The following is a 21,474-nucleotide window of genomic DNA, read 5'->3' on the forward strand; positions in this document are numbered from 1 at the left end:
TTAATTCATTTGTGGGACCCACTTGTGGGTTCCCGTGTTCAGCACCGAAGAATTGATGCTTTTGAGCTGTGGTGGTGGAGAAGACTCTTGAGAGTCCCTTGGACTACAAGGAGATCCAACTAGTCCATCCTAAAGGAGATCAGTCCTGGGTGCTCATTGGAAGGACTGATGTTGAAGCTGAAACTCCAATACTGTGGCCACCTCATGCAAAGAACTGATATTTGAAAAGACCCTGATGCTGGGAAAGATTGAGGGCAGGAGGAGAAGGGGTTGACAGACGATGAGATGGTTGGATGGCATCACCGACTGAATGGACATGAGTTTGGGTAAACTAGGGAAGTTGGTGAGGCACAGGAGGCCTGGCATGCTGCGGTTCATGGGGTCACAAAGAGTCGGACACGACTGAGCAACTGAACTGAACTGTACTTGTTCAAAAAGCAGGAAAAAGTGTCATTAAATGTACTAAAATATAAAGCTTTTCCCTTTCTTTCCTGGATGTTTTATTTGCTAGTTAATGTTATCAGAAAAGGTAAGGTAAACTTTTAAAGTATCAGCATGAATTTTACTGTTTACAGTGTGCAAAGCCTGTTTTAAATGCAAACACAGGTGCCTTGGACAAAACCCCCATTTCAGAGTTGGTACTGGCAAAGGTCTTGTGTTCTTCACAGAACCGTGGCAATGCTGCAGGTCACTCACTCAACTAATCTTAATTTTCCTTCTTTAATACAGAGCAGAGTGCCAGCCCGCCCACCGTCGTCTGACTGACAAGCAAGGAGGAGTGGCATGGCGGGCTCTGTCTCCATTTCCTTCCACAGTGTCGTTGTCAGAAAAAGCAGTCGGCTCACCAGGAGACGAACAGGACTGAGACAGGATAACCAGCATGTTCCCTGCCCTCTTTCTGTTTTCCAAGCCGGTTCTGATGCAGACGGCTTCTCAGGCGGTGGGAGCCTCTGCGGACCCCGGCAGAGATGCTTCGCGCTCACCCCGCCGCGGCTCGCCTCTCACCCAGCGTGCATGCTGGCGCGCCGGTCCACAGGCGCCCGGGACCCTGCGGAAAGGTGCGACAGGCTCTCGCAGTGCACGGGCACGCTCCGTGCTCCCTTTGGACTTCCCTTACAAAGCAGATGTTCAAAGAAAAAAATTATGAGCGATTTTGAGAACGGTGACGGCACAGCGAGCACAGGTCCCTGCAATGGCACAGCGCGTGCCCAGGGAGCCCGCCCTGTGACACCACTGCCTTCCACCTTCGCTCTGCCACGAAACAAGCGAGGCCCGTGTTCAGCGATTCTGAGCCAGTGTCCTAACAGCTCCGAAGAGGGCCTGAACGGTAGGGCCTGCCGCTATTCTTTTCAGGCCACAGATGTTTACTGAGCAGCTATTATGTACCAGGCACTGTTTTAGGTGATGGAGATAAGATAGTAAACACAAAGGAAAAGCCCTTACCTCAAGAAGCTGACTTCCAGCGGGAGAGACAACAAACAAAATGTGTAAACAAAATCAAATACTTTGTTGGATGGTAGCTAAGAAAGGAAAAAATAAACCAGGGAAGGGGCAGGACGGATGGGATTGAGGGTGTGGATACTTAACATTTTACAGCTGTTTACTGCGGTAGTGAAGAACAGAGAAAATATTGCAGGAGAAAGCTGATGGGGAATTGGCAGGTGCTGGCAGTCACAGACAGGAAAGGTTTTCTGAGGAGGCGCTGGGCTGTGCTCACACAGACCCCATCCCCAAATCCCCACCCACTCCACCCAGCCTTGGGCAGGGATCCTGCACAGGGAGCTTCCTGCCACCTCCAGCCAAGCTGGTCTAGTCTGTGCAAGTGTGAAATCAGGTTCATTAAAAGACTGTTTCCCTGAATGCAATGGCTGGACAGAGGATGAGCTCTTACAGCCTCAAGAAAGTTTCAGTTCAGTTCAGTTCAGTCGCTCAGTAGTGTCCGACTCTTTGCAACCCCATGAATCGCAGCACACCAGGCCTCCCTGTCCATCACCAACTCCCGGAGTTCACTCAGACTCACGTCCATTGAGTCAGTGATGCCATCCAGCCATCTCATCCTCGGTCGTCCCCTTCTCCTCCTGCCCCCAATCCCTCCCAGCATCAGGGTCTTTTCCAATGAGTCAACTCTTCTCATGAGGTGGCCAAAGTACTGGAGTTTCAGCTTCAGCATCATTCCTTCCAAAGAAATCCCAGGGCTGATCTCCTTCAGAATGGACTGGTTGGATCTCCTTGCAGTCCAAGGGACTCTCAAGAGTCTTCTCCAACACCACAGTTCAAAAGCATCAATTCTTTGGCACTCAGCCTCTTCACAGTCCAACTCTCACATCCATACATGACCACAGGAAAAACCATAGCCTTGACTAGACAAACCCTAGTCGGCAAAGTAATGTCTCTGCTTTTGAATATGCTATCTAGGTTGGTCATAACTTTTCTTCCAAGGAGTAAGCGTCTTTTAATTTCATGGATGCAGTCACCATCTGCAGTGATTTCGGAGCCCCCCAAAATAAAGTCTGACACTGTTTCCACTGTTTCCCCATCTATTTCCCATGAAGTGATGGGACCATATGCCATGATCTTCGTTTTCTGAATGTTGAGCTTTAAGCCAACTTTTTCACTCTCCACTTTCACTTTCATCAAGAGGCTTTTTAGTTCCTCTTCACTTTCTGCCATAAGGGTGGTGTCATCTGCATTATCTGAGGTTATTGATATTTCTCCCGGCAATCTTGATTCCAGCTTGTGTTTCTTCCAGTCCAGCGTTTCTCATGATGTACTCTGCATAGAAGTTAAATAAGCAGGGTGACAATATACAGCCTTGACGCACTCCTTTTCCTATTTGAAACCAGTCTGTTGTTCCACGTCCAGTTCTAACTGTTGCTTCCTAACCTGCATACAGGTTTCTCAAGAGGCAGGTCAGGTGGTCTGGTATTCCCATCTCTTTCAGAACTTTCCACAGTTTATTGTGATCCGCACAGTCAAAGGCTTTGGCATAGTCAATAAAGCAGAAATAGATGTTTTTCTGGAACTCTCTTGCTTTATCCATGATCCAGTGGATGTTGGCAATTTGATCTTTGGTTCCTCTGCCTTTTCTAAAACCAGCTTGAACATCAGGAAGTTCACGGTTCACGTACTGCTCAAGCCTAGTTTGGAGAATTTTGAGTATTACTTTACTAGCATGTGAGATGAGTACAATTGTGCGGTAGTTTGAACATTCTTTGGCATTGCCTTTCTTTGGGATTGGAATGAAAACTGACCTTTTCCAGTCCTGTGGCCACTGCTGAGTTTTCCACATTTGCTGGCATATTAAGTACAGCACTTTCACAGCATCATCTTTCAGGATTTGAAACAGCTCAACTGGAATTCCATCACCTCCACTAGCTTTGTTCATAGTCATGCTTTCTAAGGGCCACTTGACTTCACATTCCAGGATGTCTGGCTCTAGATGAGTGACCACACCATCATGATTATCCGGGTCATGAAGATCTTTTTTGTACAGTTCTTCTGTGTATTCTTGCCACCTCTTCTTAATATCTTCTGCTTCTGTTAGGTCCATACCTTTTCTGTCCTTTATCGAGCCCATCTTGGCATGAAATGTGCCCTTGGTATCTCTAATTTTCTTGAAGAGATCTCTAGTCTTTCCCATTCTGTTCTTTTCCTCTATTTCTTTGCATTGATCACTGAAGAAGGCTTTCTTATCTCTTCTTGCTATTCTTTAGAACTCTGCATTCAGATGCTTATATATTTCCTTTTCTCCTTTGTTTTTCACCTCTCTTCTTTTCACAGCTATTTATAAGGCCTCCCCAGACAGCCATTTTGCTTTTTTGCATTTCTTTTCCATGGGGATGGTCTTGATCCCTGTCTCCTGTACAATGTCATGAACCTCATCCCATAGTTCGTCAGGTACCCTATTTATCAGATCTAGGCCCTTAAATCTATTTCTCACTTCCACTGTATAATCATAAGGGAAAGTTTAGTAGACTACATTTAAATCAGCTTTTCAGTCAAAGCTTTCACATTTATGGTTAAATGAGCCGGTTGATTAGGTGCCATAACTTAGGCCAAAAGTGGAGGGGATTCCCCACCTCCAGCCTGTAAATCAGACGTCCAATTTGTCTAAGTGAAAGCAAGAGGATGAAGTATATTCCCCCAGGGTTTTACTATGCCAGCTGAACCCAGACCAACACCAGGCCTTCCACAACACTACTTGTCAGCCTCTTTTTTGAACATCTCCAGAAACCATTCAGTTTCCTCTCCAAGAGAATTGCTTCCTAACTTCTGATCACTTTAAAAATGAATTTGTAATGCATTTCTTGACAACTATAATATTTGACAATAGGCATTAATAGGGCTTCCCTGATAGCTCAGGTGGTAAAGAGTCTGCAATGTAGGAGACCCCAGTTTGATTCCTGGGTTGGAAAGATCCACTGGAGAAGGGATAGGCTACCCACTCCAGTATTCTTGGGCTTCCCTTGTGGCTCAGCTGGTAAAGAATCTGCCTGCAATGCGGGAGACCTGGGTTCCATCCCTGGGTTGGGAAGATCCCTTGGAGAAAGGAAAGGCTACCCACTCCAGTATTCAGGCCTGGAGAATGCCATGGACAGTCCATGGGGGTCACAAAGAGCGACTTCGGACATTAAGATGGAAAGCTTTAGGAAAATATGAAGATATTCTCTTTATCCCTCACTTGTATGATGTTTGTCTCCCTCTTTTAGTAAATCAACAAAGATAATCAGGAGGCTCTCGGGACCTTGATCTTGAGTCATTTTCACATCTCAGGTTCAAATTCCACTTCTATTAATTTTTAAGATGTCCATTGGTTTGGGGAGAAGAACTTATCACTTCTAAAACATAGTGACTGTGCAAAAAAATGTCAGCATCAAATATGCTAACCATCTAGACACAGGGCCATATGTCCCCTTTTTAATCTGGGCAGAGTTTAATGTGAAAGTTAATGTCTAGCCAGATCTTCCTGCCTGGTTTTCCAAGCATGTCCGCACAGGCTGGCAAGGGGAGCGGAGTGCGTAGCCTGGTTGAGGAAACAGTAACGGGAGGCCGGGATGCTCCCCAGACCGGCCTGGTTGGCTTTGTGCTCTCAGGCAGAATGAAGAGGGCTGGTGGGGACACTACTTACCCATTCACCACTCCCACGCGGAACTCAGTCTGAATGGCCTCTGGTGTTATTATTTGTTGGCGGATTCTGCCCGCGCCCCCTCGGCGTTACACACTGGCATCTCTGAAGCTGGCTTTGTCTCCCACCCATTGTTGGGTTTGGGCTGCATTTCTGCATTTCAAGGCCCTTAAAGAACCTTACGAAGTAGAAGAGAAAAAAAAGGGGGCAGTCAGACAGGATACACTGGTTGTACTATTCTTACCATCCATCCAATTCCAAGAAGCTCCTGCATCTTGAATAGATAATAAAAGGTTGGTGTGCAGCTGGGCCCCATTGACCCGCTACCCTTCCCTTAAATGCCGGATGAGGGAGGCTTTAGGATGCCTCAATGAACACAGAAATGACTACCTTAAGAAACAATTTATACTTACAAGTATCCTAGTTAAAAAAATAAAAGGCCAATGTGGGTCCATCAGCTGTAACAAAGATACCATCCTAGAGCTGGATGTTGAAGGTGGGAGAGAATGTGTATGGTGGGGAGAAGGAGGCATATAGGAAATCACTGTACTTTCTCTCAATGTTTCTCTGAACCTAAAACACTCCAAAACATATAATCCATTAAAAACTAAAAGCCATGAGGAGATCTATTTATTTAAAATAGTTTTCTTAGCCAAACCTTATTAACATATACTGTGGGAATGAAACAAAGTGAAATTTAAATGAACAATAAAAATATTCTTTATCATTAGGCAGCAGATATTTGCATGATATTTAAAATACAAGTAGTGAATTAAAGCACTGATCATCTAGTGCTTAACTATTCATTAAACATCTGCTGAACGATAAACTTCTTAAAAACAACTCTGTCCAGAAAGTGCTATTATTATCCCTTCTTCCCACTAGAGGAAATAGGTTGGAGCAGGTTAAGAAAATTGTGTCCTGTCACACAGCCAATAAATGAGCAGCTGGGAAATTAGCATCCACTGAAGAGAGGAAAAAATAAAGGAGAGGGCATTCACCCAATATTCTTTTGCCTAAGAAGACAAATTAAGCACATTCAAAAAATTTAATTGAAAAAAAAGAACCTTATCCTTACATCTAAAAGATAAGCTGTAATTAATAAGTTTGGAGGAGCAGAGAGATAAGGAAAAGAAGAAGGATATAGAAAATGGACACCATTTTTAGTGGTTTTGTTGTTCAGTCCTCAGTCGTGTCTGACTGTTTGCAACCCCATGCACTGCAGCACGCCAGGCTTCCCTGTCCATCACCAGCTCCCGGAACTTGCTCAAACTCATGTCGGTCAAGTCGGTGATGCCATCCAACCATTTCATCCTCTGTTGTCCCCCTCTCCTCCTGCCTTCAATCTTTCCCAGCCTCAGGGTCTTTTCTAATTTTCAGGGGAGAGAGAGTTAAAAGAATTCTGCCGGGGCAGGGAATGCGGAAGGTCGGGGAGGGAAGCTAAGTTTGGAGACAAAAAGTGAAGAGGGGAAAGGGAGAACATGAGAGAAGAGAGGAAGAAATATACTAAAGAGTGGGACAGTTTAACTTATGTGACTGTCATATTGGAATATATTGGTTTCAGGTGGCATCACATGAGCAAATATGCTTTCAAATGAGTCAGAGTCAACTGTACGATTTAAAGACCTTTAAATAGTTTTCCACCTTTGTTGCCTGTAGATGCTGCTGCCTCTCTAGGACCTGAGGCTGCTGTTCCTTGTTCCTCAGGCTCAGACCCCCGACGCCTCCCTAGGGGAACATCTCACGATTCACAGTCTGAAATATGTGTTTGGGGTACACCATGCCCCGCCGAGTGCAACCCAGGGACTTCATCTAGTGCTTAAAGGAAGAAGCAGCCAATGCCGGGGGAAACTGAGCCTGTTTGTCTTGACTGAGAGCCTGTGAGCCAGTCTACTCCTAAAGGATTTTCAGAAGAAGCCTTAACTTTGCTGGACATTTGCCTCATGTGCTAGTGTAGAAATTAACCCCATGCACAGACACACTCGAGGGGCCGCTGTCTCTCTACACCCTGCCCACCTGCATCCAAACCCCAGAACCATCCAGGTAGGGGAGGTGAGCCGTTAGGAGAGGCCGCTCCCCAGTATCAACGATGAGTCCTCCTCCTGCGCCCTGTCCTCTTCATTAAAACATTCATTGTAAATGAATGACGCATCTTCAGGTCAGCATTTTTTAAATCAAGGTTACACTGGTGCCTGAATGATTGCTCCTGACTGGCAAACGGCCATCACGAAACTAGGAAGCTGAGATCTCCGTGGGCCTCCAGCTCACTGCTCTAGGCGACCTTGGGCAAGTCCCCACTGGGGCCCAAATTTCTCAACTTGACAGAGTAAGTCAGATGACCTGACCCTTCCAGCCACAAACTTCCATTATCCTGCTCACCTGCCGCCTCACAGCAGGGGCAAAACTGGAGTTTAAAAGAATCGATCTTGAATTCTGGCCAACGCATGAGCCCACCCAAGACTGACCAGTTCACACTTACGCATCGAAACGCACATTTCCATGTGCCTTTATCTCACATACCATATGCAGGCTAAGGAAGTCATATCTCACAAACAGGAGCGAGCGAGATAAATAGTTTTTATCACTGCATGGGACTCCCAGGGAACATCCAAGGACAAGTTGATGATAAGGAGGTAGAATAATCCATCCTTTACTTAAAATATGACTGAACTGCTCAATTTCTATAGATTCTATTATTATTTTTAAAAGGGCAAAAAAAATTAAAGTGATGAGTTAATTGTTGAGAAGTCACAAAGAAACCCAGGGGATATTGAGAATGCTTAAACATCCAAATTGTGAACCACTCTGAAACTGTCACATCTAATAACCAACTCGTAATGCATCTGACAGAATGTGGTCCACTGGAGAAGGGAATGGCAAACCACTTCAGTATTCTTGCCTTGAGAACCCCATGAACAGTATGAAAAGGCAAAATGATAGGATACTGAAAGAGGAACTCCCCAGGTCAGTAGGTGCCCAATATGCTACTAGAGATCAGTGGAGAAATAACTCCAGAAAGAATGAAGGGATGGAGCCAAAGCAAAAACAATACCCAGCTACGGATGTGACTGGTGATACAAGCGAGGTCCAATGCTGTAAAGAGCAATACTGCATAGGAACCTGGAATGTTAGGTCCATGCTGCTGCTGCTACTAAGTCACTTCAGTCATGCCCAACTCTGTGTGACCCCATAGATGGCAGCCCACTAGGCTGCTCTGTCCCTGGGATTCTCCAGAATCAAGGCAAATTGGAAGTGGTTAAACAGGAGACGGCAAGAGTGAACATCAACATTCTAGGAATCAGCAAACTAAAATGGACTGGAATGGGTGAATTTAACTCATTATATCTACTACTGTGGGCAGGAATCCCTTAGAAGAAACAGAGTAGCCATCATGGTCAACAAAAGAGTCTGAAATGCAGTACTTGGATGCAATCTCAAAAATGACAGAATGATCTCTGTTTATTTCCAACGCAAACCATTCAGTATCATGGTAATCCAAGTCTATGCCCCAACCAGTAACACTGAAGAAGCTGAAGTTGAATGGTTCTATGAAGACTTACAAGACCTTCTAGAACTAACACCCAAAAAAGATGTCCTTTTCATTATAGGGGACTGGAATGCAAAAGTAGGAAGTCAGGAAACACCTAGAGTAACAGGCAAATTTGGACTTGGAGTATGGAATGAAACAGGGCAAAGGGTAATAGAGTTTTGCCAAGAGAATGCACTGGTCATAGCAAACACCCTCTTCAAACAACACAAGAGAAGACTCTACACATGGACATCACCAGATAGTCAACACCGAAATAAGACTAATTATATTCTTTGCAGCCAAAGATGGAGAAGCTCTATACAGTCAGCAAAAACAAGACTGGGAGCTGACTGTGACTCAGATCATTAACTCCTTATTGACAAATTCACACTTAAATTGAAGAAAGTAGGGAAAACCACTAGACCATTCAGGTATGACCTAAATCAAATTCCTTATGATTATACAGTGGAAGAGAGAAATAGATTTAAGGGACTACATCTGATAGACAGAGTGCCTGATGAACTATGGATGGAGGTTCGTGACATTGTACAGGAGACAGGGATCAAGACCATCCCCATGGAAAAGAAATGCAAAAAAGCAAAATGGCTGTCTGAGGAGGACTTACAAATAGCTGTGAAAAGAAAAGAGAAAAGCAAAGGAGAAAAGGAAAGATATACCTGTTTGAATGCAGAGTTCCAAAGAACAGCAAAGAGAGATAAGAAAGTCTTTCTCAGCTATGAATGCAAAGAAATAGAGCAAAAGAACAGAATGGGAAAGACTAGAGATCTCTTCAAGAAAATTAGAGATACCAAGGGAACATTTCATGCAAAGATGGGCTCGATAAAGGACAGAAATTGTATGGACCTAACAGTTCAGTTCAGTTCAGTCGCTCAGTCGTGTCCGACTTTTTGCGACCCCATGAGTCACAGCACACCAGGCCTCCCTGTCCATCACCAACTCCCGGAGTTCACTCAGAATCGCATCCACCGAGTCAGTGATGCCATCCAGCCATCTCATCCTCGGTCATCCCCTTCTCCTCCTGCCCCCAATCCCTCCCAGCATCAGAGTCTTTTCCAATGAGTCAACTCTTCGCATGAGGTGGCCAAAGTACTGGAGCTTCAGCTTTAGCATCATTCCCTCCAAAGAAATCCCAGGGCTGATCTCCTTCAGAATGGACTGGTTGGTACTCCTTGCAGTCCAAGGGACTCTCAAGAGTCTTCTCCAACACCACAGTTCATTCTTCGGCACTCAGCCTTCTTCACAGTCCAACTCTCACATCCATACATGACCACTGGAAAAAACATAGCCTTGACTAGATGGACCTTAGTCGGCAAAGTAATGTCTCTGATTTTGAATATGCTATCTAGGTTGGTCATAACTTTCCTTCCAAGGAGTAAGTATCTTTTAATTTCATGGCTGCAGTCACCATCTGCAGTGATTTCGGAGCCCCCAAAAATAAAGCCTGACACTGTTTCCCCATCTATTTCCCATGAAGTGATGCGACCGGATGCCATGATCTTCGTTTTCTGAATGTTGAGCTTTAAGCCAACTTTTTCACTCTCCTCTTTCACTTTCATCGAGAGGCTTTTTAGCTCCTCTTCACTTTCTGCCATAAGGGTGGTGTCATCTGCATATCTGAGGTTATTGATATTTCTCCCGGCAATCTTGATTCCAGCTTGTGTTTCTTCCAGTCCAGCGTTTCTCATGATGTACTCTGCATAGAAGTTAAATAAGCAGAGTGACAATATACAGCCTTGACATACTCCTTTTCCTATTTGGAACCAGTCTGTTGTTCCAGGTCCAGTTCTAACTGTTGCTTCCAGGCCTGCATATAGATTTCTCAAGAGGCCTAACAGAAGCAGAAGATATTAAGAAGAGGTGGCAAGAATACACAGAAGAACTGTACAAAAAAGATCTTCATGACCCAGATAAACATGATGGTGTGATCACTCACCTAGAGCCAGATATCCTGGAATGTGAAGTCAAGTGGCCCTTAGAAAGCATCACTATGAACAAAGCTAGTGGAGGTGATGGAATTCCAGTTGAGCTATTTCAAATCCTAAAAGATGATGCTGTGAAAGTGCTGCACTCAATATGCCAGCAAATTTGGAAAACTCAGCAGTGGCCACAGGACTGGAAAAGGTCAGTTTTCATTCCAATCCCAAAGAAAGGCAATGCCAAAGAATGCTCAAACTACCACACAATCACTCTCATCTCACACGCTAGTAAAGTAATGCTCAAAATTCTCCAAGTCAGGCTTGAGCAATACGTGAATCGTGAACTCCCTGATGTTCAAGCTGGTTTTAGAAAAGGCAGAGGAACCAAAGATCAAATTGCCAACATCCGTTGGATCATGGAAAAAGCAAGAGAGTTCCAGAAAAACATCTATTTCTGCTTTATTGACTATGCCAAAGTCTTCGACTGTGTGGATCACAATAAATTGCGGAAAATTCTGAAAGAGACAGGAATACCAGACCACCTGACCTGCCTCTTGAGAAACCTGTATGCAGGTCAGGAAACAACAGTTAGAACTGGACATGGAACAACAGACTGGTTCCAAATCGGGAAAGGAGTACGTCAAGGCTGTATATCATCACCCTGCTTATTTAACTTCTATGCAGAGTACATCATGAGAAACGCTGGACTGGAAGAAACACAAGCTGGAATCAAGATTGCTGGGAGAAATATCAATAACCTCAGATATGCAGATGACACCACCCTTATGGCAGAAAGGGAAGAGGAGCTAAAAAGCCTCTTGATGAAAGTGAAAGAGGAGAGTGAAAAAGTTGGCTGAAAGCTCAACATTCAGAAAACTAAGATCATGGCATCCAGTCCCATCACTTCATGGGAAATAGATGGGGAAACAATGGAAACAGTGTCAGACTTTATTTTGGGGGGCTCCAAAATCACTGCAGATGGTGACTGCATCCATGAAATTAAAAGACACTTACTCCTTGGAAGGAAAGTTATGACCAACCTAGATAGCATATTCAAAAGCAGAGACATTACTTTGCTGGCAAAGGTCCATCTAGTCAAGGCAATGGTTTCTCCTGTGGTCATGTATGGATGTGAGAGTTGGACTGTGAAGAACGCTGAGCACTGAAGAATTGATGCTTTTGAACTGTGGTGTTGGAGAAGACTCTTGAGAGTCCCTGGGACTGCAAGGAGATCCAACCAGTCCACCCTAAAGGAAATCAGTCCTGGGTGTCCATTAGAAGGACTGATGCTGAAGCTGAAACTCCAATACTTTGGCCACCTCATGAGAAGAGTTGACTCACTGGAAAAGACTCTGATGCTGGGAGGGAATGGGGCAGAAGAAGAAGGGGATGACAGAGGATGAGATGGCTGGATGGCATCATAGACTCGATGGACATGAATTTGGGTGAACTCTGGGAGTTGGTGATGGACAAGGAGGCCTGACATGCTGCAATTCATGGGGTTGCAAAGAGTCAGACACGACTGAGTGTCTGAACTGAACTGAACTGAACTGAACTGAATGCATCAATCTCTGTTGCACTTCAGAGCCTCAAATCCTACCTTGGGTCCATACTTTTCTTCCTTTTCTCTAGTCTGTCCTTGTTTTTCTGAATTACTTATTCCCAGGATTTTTAATTAAAGAAGTCCAGGCATGAATAAATTTATTAATTAATAATATCAGTGTCTCCTTTGAGGACTGTCACGTGGTGAAGCCACAGCAACACCAACGATGTGCATATATTAGGTGTCTAAGTGAGTTCAGGGTCTTAGATTCAATTGTTAATACAAGAGATTTATCACAGTTGATCAGTTCAGTCAGTTCAGTCTCTCAGTTGTGTCCTACTCTTTGCGACCCCATGGACTGTAGCACACCAGGCCTCCTGTCCATCATCAACTCCTGGAGTTTACTCAGACTTATGTCCATTGAGTCAGTGATGCCATCCAACCATCTCATCCTCTATCGATCCCTTCTCTTCCTCCCTTCAATCTTTCCCAGCATCAGGGTCTTTTCAAATGAGTCAGCTCTTCACATCAGGTGGCCTAAGTGTTGGAGTTTCAGCTTCAACCTTAGTTCTTCCAATGACTATTCAGGACCGATTTCCTTTAGGATGGACTGGTTGGATCTCCTTACTGTCCAAGGGACTTTCAAGAGTCTTTTCCAACACCACAGCTGATAATCACCATTTATAAAAAGGAAAGATAACAAACAGCAACTACATCTACTGGCTTATGCTGGGTCCTAAAAAAGCAAAATGAACAAAAAGATCTGTTCCTTAGTGTCCATGTTAATATTTACCTCTTCCTCTTGCAGGGTGGGGTCAGTGCAACAAGGGTCAGAACCTCCATGTTCTGAAAGTCTCCTCTCTCTCTCCGCCTTCTCTCTCCTCCTCCCTCCTCATTATGTCCCAGTCCCACTGAGCTACTTAATCATGGTCCCTGGAGCATGAAGTGCCCTCTTCTCTCTATCTCTGAACATGCCCTTCCCTCTGTCAAAAACTCTTCCTTTCCCATCCAAGGAAGGCTGTCTCCCTCCAGAAAGACCTAAGGCCCCCTGCCATCTCCTAGGGGACTTCTGGGTTCATCCTTGGGACCACCTGCAGCAGCCAGTCCCTCCAAGCACCAGGTTTTCATCGTCTTTGGTCAACAGCCAAAATGGGAGTCCCTCTGTCATCTCTTCGGTCAGTTCAGTCACTCAGTCATGTCCAACTCTTTGTGACCCCATGGACTGTCCATCACCAACTCCCAGAGTTTACTCAAACTCATGTCCATCAAGTCGGTGATGCCATCCAAACATCTCATCCTATCATCCCCTTCTCCTCCCACTTCCATCTTTCCCAGCATCAGGGTCTTTTCCAATGAGTCAGCTCTTCGCATCAGGTGGCCAAAGGATTGGAGTTAGCTTCAACATCAGTCCTTCCAATGAATATTCAGGACTGATTTCCTTTAGGATGGACTGGTTGGATCTCCTTGCAGTCCAAGGGACTCTCAAGAGTCTTCTCCAACACCACAGTTCAAAAGCATCAATTCTTCGGCGCTCAGCTTTCTTTATAGTCCAACTCTCGCATCCATACATGACTACCGGATCTCTTAGACCCACTCTAACCTCCAAAGAGCTCTCGGTTTCCTTGTCCTTGATCACCTCCTACGCCTGCTCCCTTCTCTCCGTAACCTTTCCCCAAGAGCCCTCTGGAACTTCATTCCATGATAAACTCTCTCTTGCCCACAACCATGTCACAGTGGGTCTCCCTTCACCTCTTCGGGCTAAACGAGTCCCAGCTCATCACTGCAAGGCCACCACTCCTCCCCTGTCACTGTCCCAAGGAGATGCCATTCATCCAGACTGGACCCAAGAGCAGGAGGAGAACCACACTGTCGGCTCCCAGTGACAGCTCACCCATTCATGCTGATGCGGAACGAGCCTGTATACTGTCCTCTGTCAACGTCAGATGCCAACCCGCATCATTCTTCGTCCTCATTCAAGGAGCCTTTGGCACCTTGCTCAATCTTCCTGTCCACCCCTAGTCCTGCCATTGTCCTGAGTAGCTTCAATCTTAGTTCTTTGCTCTCAAAAGAGAATCCACCCCATGGCACTTAGGCCGCCCTTCCCTTGGCCACCCCTGGACCTTGCCATCACCCTGAACTGTTCTGCCTATGACATCTTAAATCCGATAGCTTACTGTGATCAAAAGACACCATTTTTCACTCCAGCCATCATCATCACATCTCTATTTTATTTCAGCAAGACCTTCTGTATCTCGACTCCTCTGCTTTCTCCTTCTCTATCAACCCCCGTCTGGTTTTACTTCCTCCCTGTCAAATCCCTCCCTTCCTGGTTTCCCTAGCAAACCCAGACTCCATGACACATCACATCACTGTCTTACAGACATCCTCACTCTCCTCTCTTGGCTTCAGGAACACTCTTAATTTCCCTCCCCTAAACCCCCTTTTCAATATGTCTTTCTCCTTTCCCTTAAGTGTCAGTTTTCTTGAATGCCTATTGGATTCTTCCCACTCTCCCCTGATAATCTCATGTACACTGCTTGCCTATTTCTGGCAATTAATTTTTTTGTCTAAGATTCCAAGTCAATTTGCTTTGCAGTTTCTTTTCACAAGAAGACTATACAAAATTGGCCTGTATGCAGGTCAAGAAGCAACAGTTAGAACCCAACATGGAACAACAGACTGGTTCCAAATTGGGAAAGGAGTACATCAAGGCTGTATATTGTCACCCTGATTATTTAACTTACATGCAGAGTACATTATGAGAAATGCCAGGCTGGATGAAGCACAAGCTGGAATTAAGATTTCCAGGAGAAATATCAATAACCTCAGATATGCAGATGACACCATCCTTATGGCAGAAAGTGAAGAGGAACTAAAGAGCTTCTTGATGAAGGTGAAAGAGGAGAGTGAAAAGCTGGCTTAAAACTCAACATTCAAAAAACAAAGATCATGGCATCTGCTCTCATCACTTCATGGCAAACAGATGGGGAAACAATGAAAACAGTAACAGACTTTATTTCCTTGGGCTCCAAAATCACTGCTGATGGTCACATGAAATTAAAAGACACTTGCTCCTTGAAAGAAAAGCTATGGCAAACCTAGAAAGCATATTAAAAAGCAGAGATATTACTTTGCCAACAAAGGCCCATATAGTCAAAGCTATGGTTTTTCCAGTAGTCATATGGTTTTTCCAATAATCCAGAGATTATTCCATGCTTGTTCCAAACATTTTTAAATATTATATAGTTTCTTTTATTGAAATATATTATATCCAGATTTTGTTTATGAAGTTTACTTGTGAGGAAATCAATCCTATTGAGTCAGTTCTCAACTTTCTTTTTTGCCTTTAGAAACAAGAGTGACACCAAGTTTTAAAACTCCTATTTTTCAAACTCAGATCACTGCAATATTTTGTGAAAAATTTATAAGATCTTGAACTTTTCTTCAGTCATAGAGCCTTCAATGGAAACGGACTAAAACTTTGAAACCTGGGAAAAGATGGTATTTTTTACCATACATCGCTATACATGCATGCTCAGTCACTCATTCATGTCCAGTTCTTTGGGACCCCATGGACTGTAACCCACCAGGCCCCTCTGTCCGTGGAATGGGTTGCCATTTCCTACCCCAGGGGCTCTTCCCAACTCAGGGACCAAAACCCGAATCTCTCACATCTCCTGCATTGGCAGGTGGATTCTTTTACCATTGTGCCACCTGGTAATCCCCAATACATTCCTATAATATGCCGTATTTTGAAGATATCAGTTGATCACAGTCTTGGCCTCTGCTGATCTAAATCCAGCCATAGGCTTCAATAGAGAGACAGCCCTTGGCCTCTCATTTCATAGGAAAATACAGCAATATGTCCTCTAAATTTAAATACCTATTCAAATTGTTCCCAAAGAAAAGTTACTAGGAAAGTTTTTCCTGCTGAGAGGCAGTGGAAGTCCACTGGAAGTCTGCCTGAGGCTTAGTATTTATCCTCTGGATACTGGATTTGAGTAACCTAAGAGATTAGCAAAGAGGTCATAATGAGTAGGGGCTTCCCAGGCGGCTCAGTGGTGAATCTGCCTGCAATGCAGGAGGCTTAGAAGACTCAGGTTCAAGCCCCTGGAGAAGGAAATGGCATCCCACTCCAGTATTCTTGCCTGGAAAATTCCATGGACAGAGGAGCCTGGTGGGCTACAGTTCATGGGGCGGCAACAAATTGGGCCACGACTTAGCGACTAAACAACAGTGAAGATGCGTAGAAGACAAGTTCTTCACCTTTATTAGAGCAGATTCGATTTGCAAAGCTCACTTGCAAAAGGAAAAACTTATGTGACTTTCTTTTGCAGAAACGTGAAAATCAAGAAAGGCTCTTGCTCAGCAAAGGCGGGGCACAGACGGTGAAGGAGCACAGACTCCTTTCCCAGGGCAGCCCCACGTGGGCTCGTCCTGGCCCTGGGAGCACAAGCCGGTTGGGCTGGAGCAGGTGGCCTGGTGTTCCGGGCATACTCAGGAGACACCCTCCCAGGAGAGGACACTCCAGGGAAGACATACTGCACTCAGTTCAATGGGCAGTGATGTTGAGCGCTTACTACGTATCAGGCATGGCGTGAGACACTGGGGATGAAAGGCTGAGCAAGGCCGCCTTCTGCCCTTAGCTGATCCCAAATGAGCCCAAGAAACAGGCAGTTGAGTCACAATTGAGCTGGGTTTCCTCCAAACCTCCAGAGCCAGGAAGCAAACCCCAATCTTTCCTTCCAAAGCTCACTGTTCTAAGAACTGGCGAAGGCTTGGAAAGAGCTGCACTCTTTAGGTACACAATGTCCTAATTAGTGGTTATCCTCCAAGGCCAAACAGAGCAGCCTGGGAGCAGACTTCAAAGCCACTCATCTGACGACAGACTAGGACACAGAACGACTTGAAATGAGAATAATCCCTGGCTGAGCTACATCTTGCTAGCATTCCCATTATCACCGCTGCTGGCATGCCCGATTTATTCACTCAGAAGAGCTTTCTTCTGTCATCCCACAGCGAGATAAACTGTTCTTCCGTAGGCCCCAAAGTGAAATAGTAACAAAATCAATAATTAAAAGGTGTGTAAATTTGACCCTGAAAAATACCATTTTGCTTGAATTCAGGAAGAGTTTTTAAAAGCTAGAAACCTGTGAAACTGAGTCATTATATCCCAAAATATGCTTTACTATACCAAGTTAAAAGTAAACTGGTCTTTAAAAAAATCCAGATATTCTAAAAATATAATCTCTTTTAAACTCATTGTCCTTGCCCCCAGCAGTTTGTGCTTTTTCTATTTCTTGATGATGTATTGCTCTGTGTAATTATTTTCATTTAATTAGCAACATTACCTTTATACATGTGACTCATGTAATTTTCTGAAATTATATCATGGTTTACCATCCTGGCTCACAAATAAATATAGAATTGTGTATAAGAGTAGCCACTTATTTTTTATATCAAAGAAATACATTTTCAAATAATTTCTGGAGAATTGTGTGCTTCAAACCCATTCCTCTGGTTCCTTTCACTAAAGCTCTCTTAAAATTCAATATATTCCATTCATAGATTCCTCACTGCAATTGAGGTGTTAGGTCTCCTCCTTCAAGCATGTTCTCGGTTTAGGGTCACAGCACTGTTAAAAACAAGTTGATTACTAAACTAAAGCCCTTTAAACTAAAGCCCTGAACATTTGTTGTTCAGCCATTCAGTTGGGTCTGACTCCTTGCAACCCCATGGACTGCAGTACACCAGGCCTCCCTGCCCTTCCCCATCTATCAGAGCTTCCTCAAACTCATGTCCATCGAGTTGGTGATGCCACCCAAGCATCTCATCCTCTGTCATCCCCTTCTCCTCCCGCCTTCAATCTTTTCCAGCATCAGGGTCTTTTTTAACGAGTCAGCTCTTCGCATCAGGTGGCCAAAGTATTGGAACTTCAGCTTCAACCCTGAACATAACTTTACAATTTTCCAATCATCATTAAATAAGAACTGGAAACCACGTGGGTTATCTTGGGCAACATATAAATATCAGCTGACTTGGTTTAAAGCCAGGGTTTGCAAATCCCCCAGGGTCTTAGCAAGGTGGCGGGAGGGCAAGCCAAAGGTTGGACTGCTTCTTGGCTCCACACCTCCATCAGCCAGAGCAGCTCAGTTATCTGTACATGCCATCGGGTGAGTTGACTCAGATAGTCCCCTGCTCGCTCACTTGCTTTCACCACCACCCTGCCCTTCTTCTTTTTCTAGGAGGTGCATTGTGTGTATAGGTCCTTCCCTTCTTCTGAGCATTCGGTCTTAAGCCACTGGGTGTACCACAGGAAGGGAGGGGTCTGTACAGAGGAGCCTGGTGGGGGTAGGGGGCCAGAGCCAGAGAGGAGAGTGCATTGGGAGAGGGTGTTGATGGGGTGAGGAGGGTAGGCAGCCTGGTGCGGTGAGTCAAAGCCCAGAGCAGGCAAGATGTCCACATGCGGGGAGCTGGAGCCTGGCATAGGTGGGTCGGTTGGAGCCAGAGTTCCTCACCCAAGCACAGTGAGGAGGAAGGGCGTTCACACAAGGGTAAGGCTTCAGGCCTGGTGTCAAAGCGGGATGGAGGGCGCTGGGTCGGGAGTGGGAGTGACCCACAGAGGGAGTCAGAGCCCACGCGGAGTCAAGTATCCCCGTGTGTGGATGCCTCAGAATGGGATGGCAAGGCAGGGTGAGGAGGGCATCCTCACGGGTCCCCTGAGAAAAAGCAGGTCACCAAAGACCACATAATGTATGACCTGATTTGTGAAACGTCCACGTAAGGCAAATCTATACACAGAAAAGTAGATTAGTGGTTGTCGGGCGCTGGGGAGATTGGGGAGTAAAAGGGGAGTGATTGCTAATGTGTGCAGGGCAACTTTTGAAGTGATGAAAATGTTCTGGAAACGGTGCTGATGGTTTTGAGATTATAACAAAAACCACTGAACTGTGTAACTTCAGCTTAATTTTTTAACTGTATGCTTTAAATGGATGAACTCTATGGTAAGTGAATTATATCTCAATAAAGCTAACATTAGAGTAAAGCACATTATTTCCTCAAAACATTAAGCTCACTGGAGGAAAGTCTGATTAAAGCGATACTGACTACAGTACTCCTTTTTCTTGATACACTGTTAGCTAATACCATCAAAGCTTTACAGCAATCATTTCAACTAATGTGAATAATCAAATATGACAATGGTTTGGATGGCAAAGACAACACAGCATTAGCAACGTCATCAACCAACTTCCACTACCTTTCCTATTACTACTAATTAAAAGGATAACATCAAGCCAAGCAATTCTGTTGCCGATTTGTTTTTGCCAAACACTACATTTAGAGTGGATGCAAAGAGCAATACTGTTGGTTAAAAGGCTTAAAAATTCTACTTTCTAGGGTTGAAATTTGGTATATTAAGTATATTGTTGCAAAAAATTTTAACTTCAGATGCCAAAGTAATGTTTAAGAAATTTTATATTTTTAAGAGAATGCCATTAAAAATAACCATTATAGACTTGACCCTTAAGTTTAAAATATAACAGATACTTAATAAATATTGTTGTTCAGTCACAAAGTCACATCAGACTCTGCAGCTCCGTGGACTGCAGCACACCAGGATTCTCTGTCCTTCACCATTTTTCAGAGTTTGCTCAAACTCATGCCCATTGAGTCGGTGATGCCATCCAACCATCTCATCCTCTGTCGTCCTCTTCTTATCCTGCCTTCAATCTTTCCCAGCATCAGGGTCTTTTCTAATGAGTTGGTTATTTACATCAGGTGGCCAAAGTACTGGAGCTTCAGCTTCAACATGAGTCCTTCCAATGAATATTCAAGATTGATTTCCTTTAGGATTGACTGGTTGGATCTCCTTGCAGTCCAAGGACTCTCAAGTGTCTTCTCCAACACCACAGTTCAAAAACATCAATTCTTGGGCACTCAGCCTTCTTTGTGGTCCAGCTCACATCCATACTGGAAAAACTATAGCTTTGACTATATGCACCTTTGTTGGTAATGTGATGTCTCTGCTTTTTAAATGCCGTTCAGGTTTGTCATAGCTTTTCTTCCAAGGAGCAAGTATCTTTTAATTTCATGACTGCAGTCACCATCTGCAGTCATTTTGGAGCCCCAGAAAATAAAATCTATCACTGTTTCCGCATCTATTTGCCAGGAAGTGATGAGACCGGATGCTGTGATCTTAGTTTTTTGAATGCTGAGTTTCAAGTCAGAGTTTTCACTCTTTTTTCACCCTCATCAAGAAGCTCTTTAGTTCCTCTTTGCTTTCTGCTATTAGAGTGGTGACATCTGCTTATCTGAGGTTGTTGATATTTCCCCCAACAATCTTGATTCTACCTTGAGCCTCATCCAGCCCAGCATTTCACATGATGTATTCTGTTTAAGTTTAAATAAACAGAGTGACAATATCATCTTGTTATACTCCTTTCCCAATTTTGAACCAGTCCATTGTTCCAGGTCCAGTTCTAACTGTTGCTTCTTGACCTGAATAGGTTTCTCAGGAGGCAGGTAAGGTGGTCTGGTATTCCCATCTCTTTAAGAATTTTCCACAATTGGTTGTGACCCACAGAGTCAAAGACTTCAGCGTAGTCAATGAAGCAGAAGTAGACATTTTTCTCAAATTCCCTTGCTTTTTCTATGATCCAACAAATGTTGGCAATTCAATCCCTGGTTCTACTGCCTTTTCTAAATCCAGCTTGTACATCTGTTAAGTTCTAGGTTCATGCACTGCTTAAGCCTAGCTTGAAGGATTTTGAGCATTACCTTGCTAGCATGTGAAATGAGTACAACTGTGTGGCATTGCCCTTCCTTGGACTGGAAATGAAAACTAAATTTTTCCAGTCCGGTGGCCACTGTTGTTTTCCAAATTTGCTGGCAAATTGAGTGCAGCACTTTAACAGTGTCACCTGTTAGGATTTGAAATAGCTCAGTTGGAATTCCATCACCTCCACTAGCTTTGCTAGTAGTAATGCTTCTTAAGGCCCACTTGATTTCACACTCCAGGATGTTTGGCTTTAGGTGAGTGACCACAACTTTGTGGTCACCTGGGTCATTAAGACCTTTTTTTGTGTAGTTCTGTACTGGAGTGGGTTGTCATTTCCTTCTCCAGGGGATCTTCCCAACCCAGTGATAGAACCCAGGTCTCCTGCACTGCAGGCAGATGCTTTAACCTCTGAGCCACTAGGGAAGCCCATACATTTTAGGCCACCTCTTCTTAATCTCTTCTGCTTCTATTAGGTCCTTGCTGGTTTTATCTTTTATTGTGCCCATCTTTGCAGGAGATATTACCGTAGTATCTCCAGTTCTTTTGAAGAGATATCTAGTC

The 21,474-nt window shown here is 44.3% G+C and overlaps 1 long non-coding RNA gene across 1 annotated transcript; it reads right to left on the reverse strand.

The window, feature by feature from the left end:
• Positions 1-540: 540 nt before the first annotated feature.
• LOC120878468 lies at positions 541-6,320 on the reverse strand. The gene is made up of 3 exons (XR_005724553.1): positions 6,284-6,320; positions 5,129-5,303; positions 541-1,112 (listed from the first exon to the last, which is right to left on the reverse strand). It is a non-coding gene; the product is annotated as an uncharacterized LOC120878468 (long non-coding RNA).
• Positions 6,321-21,474: the final 15,154 nt, after the last annotated feature.

This window comes from Oryx dammah, unplaced genomic scaffold (genome assembly GCF_014754425.2).
Source record: "Oryx dammah isolate SB20612 unplaced genomic scaffold, SCBI_Odam_1.1 HiC_scaffold_19, whole genome shotgun sequence".
NCBI classification, from domain to species: Eukaryota; Metazoa; Chordata; class Mammalia; order Artiodactyla; family Bovidae; genus Oryx; species Oryx dammah.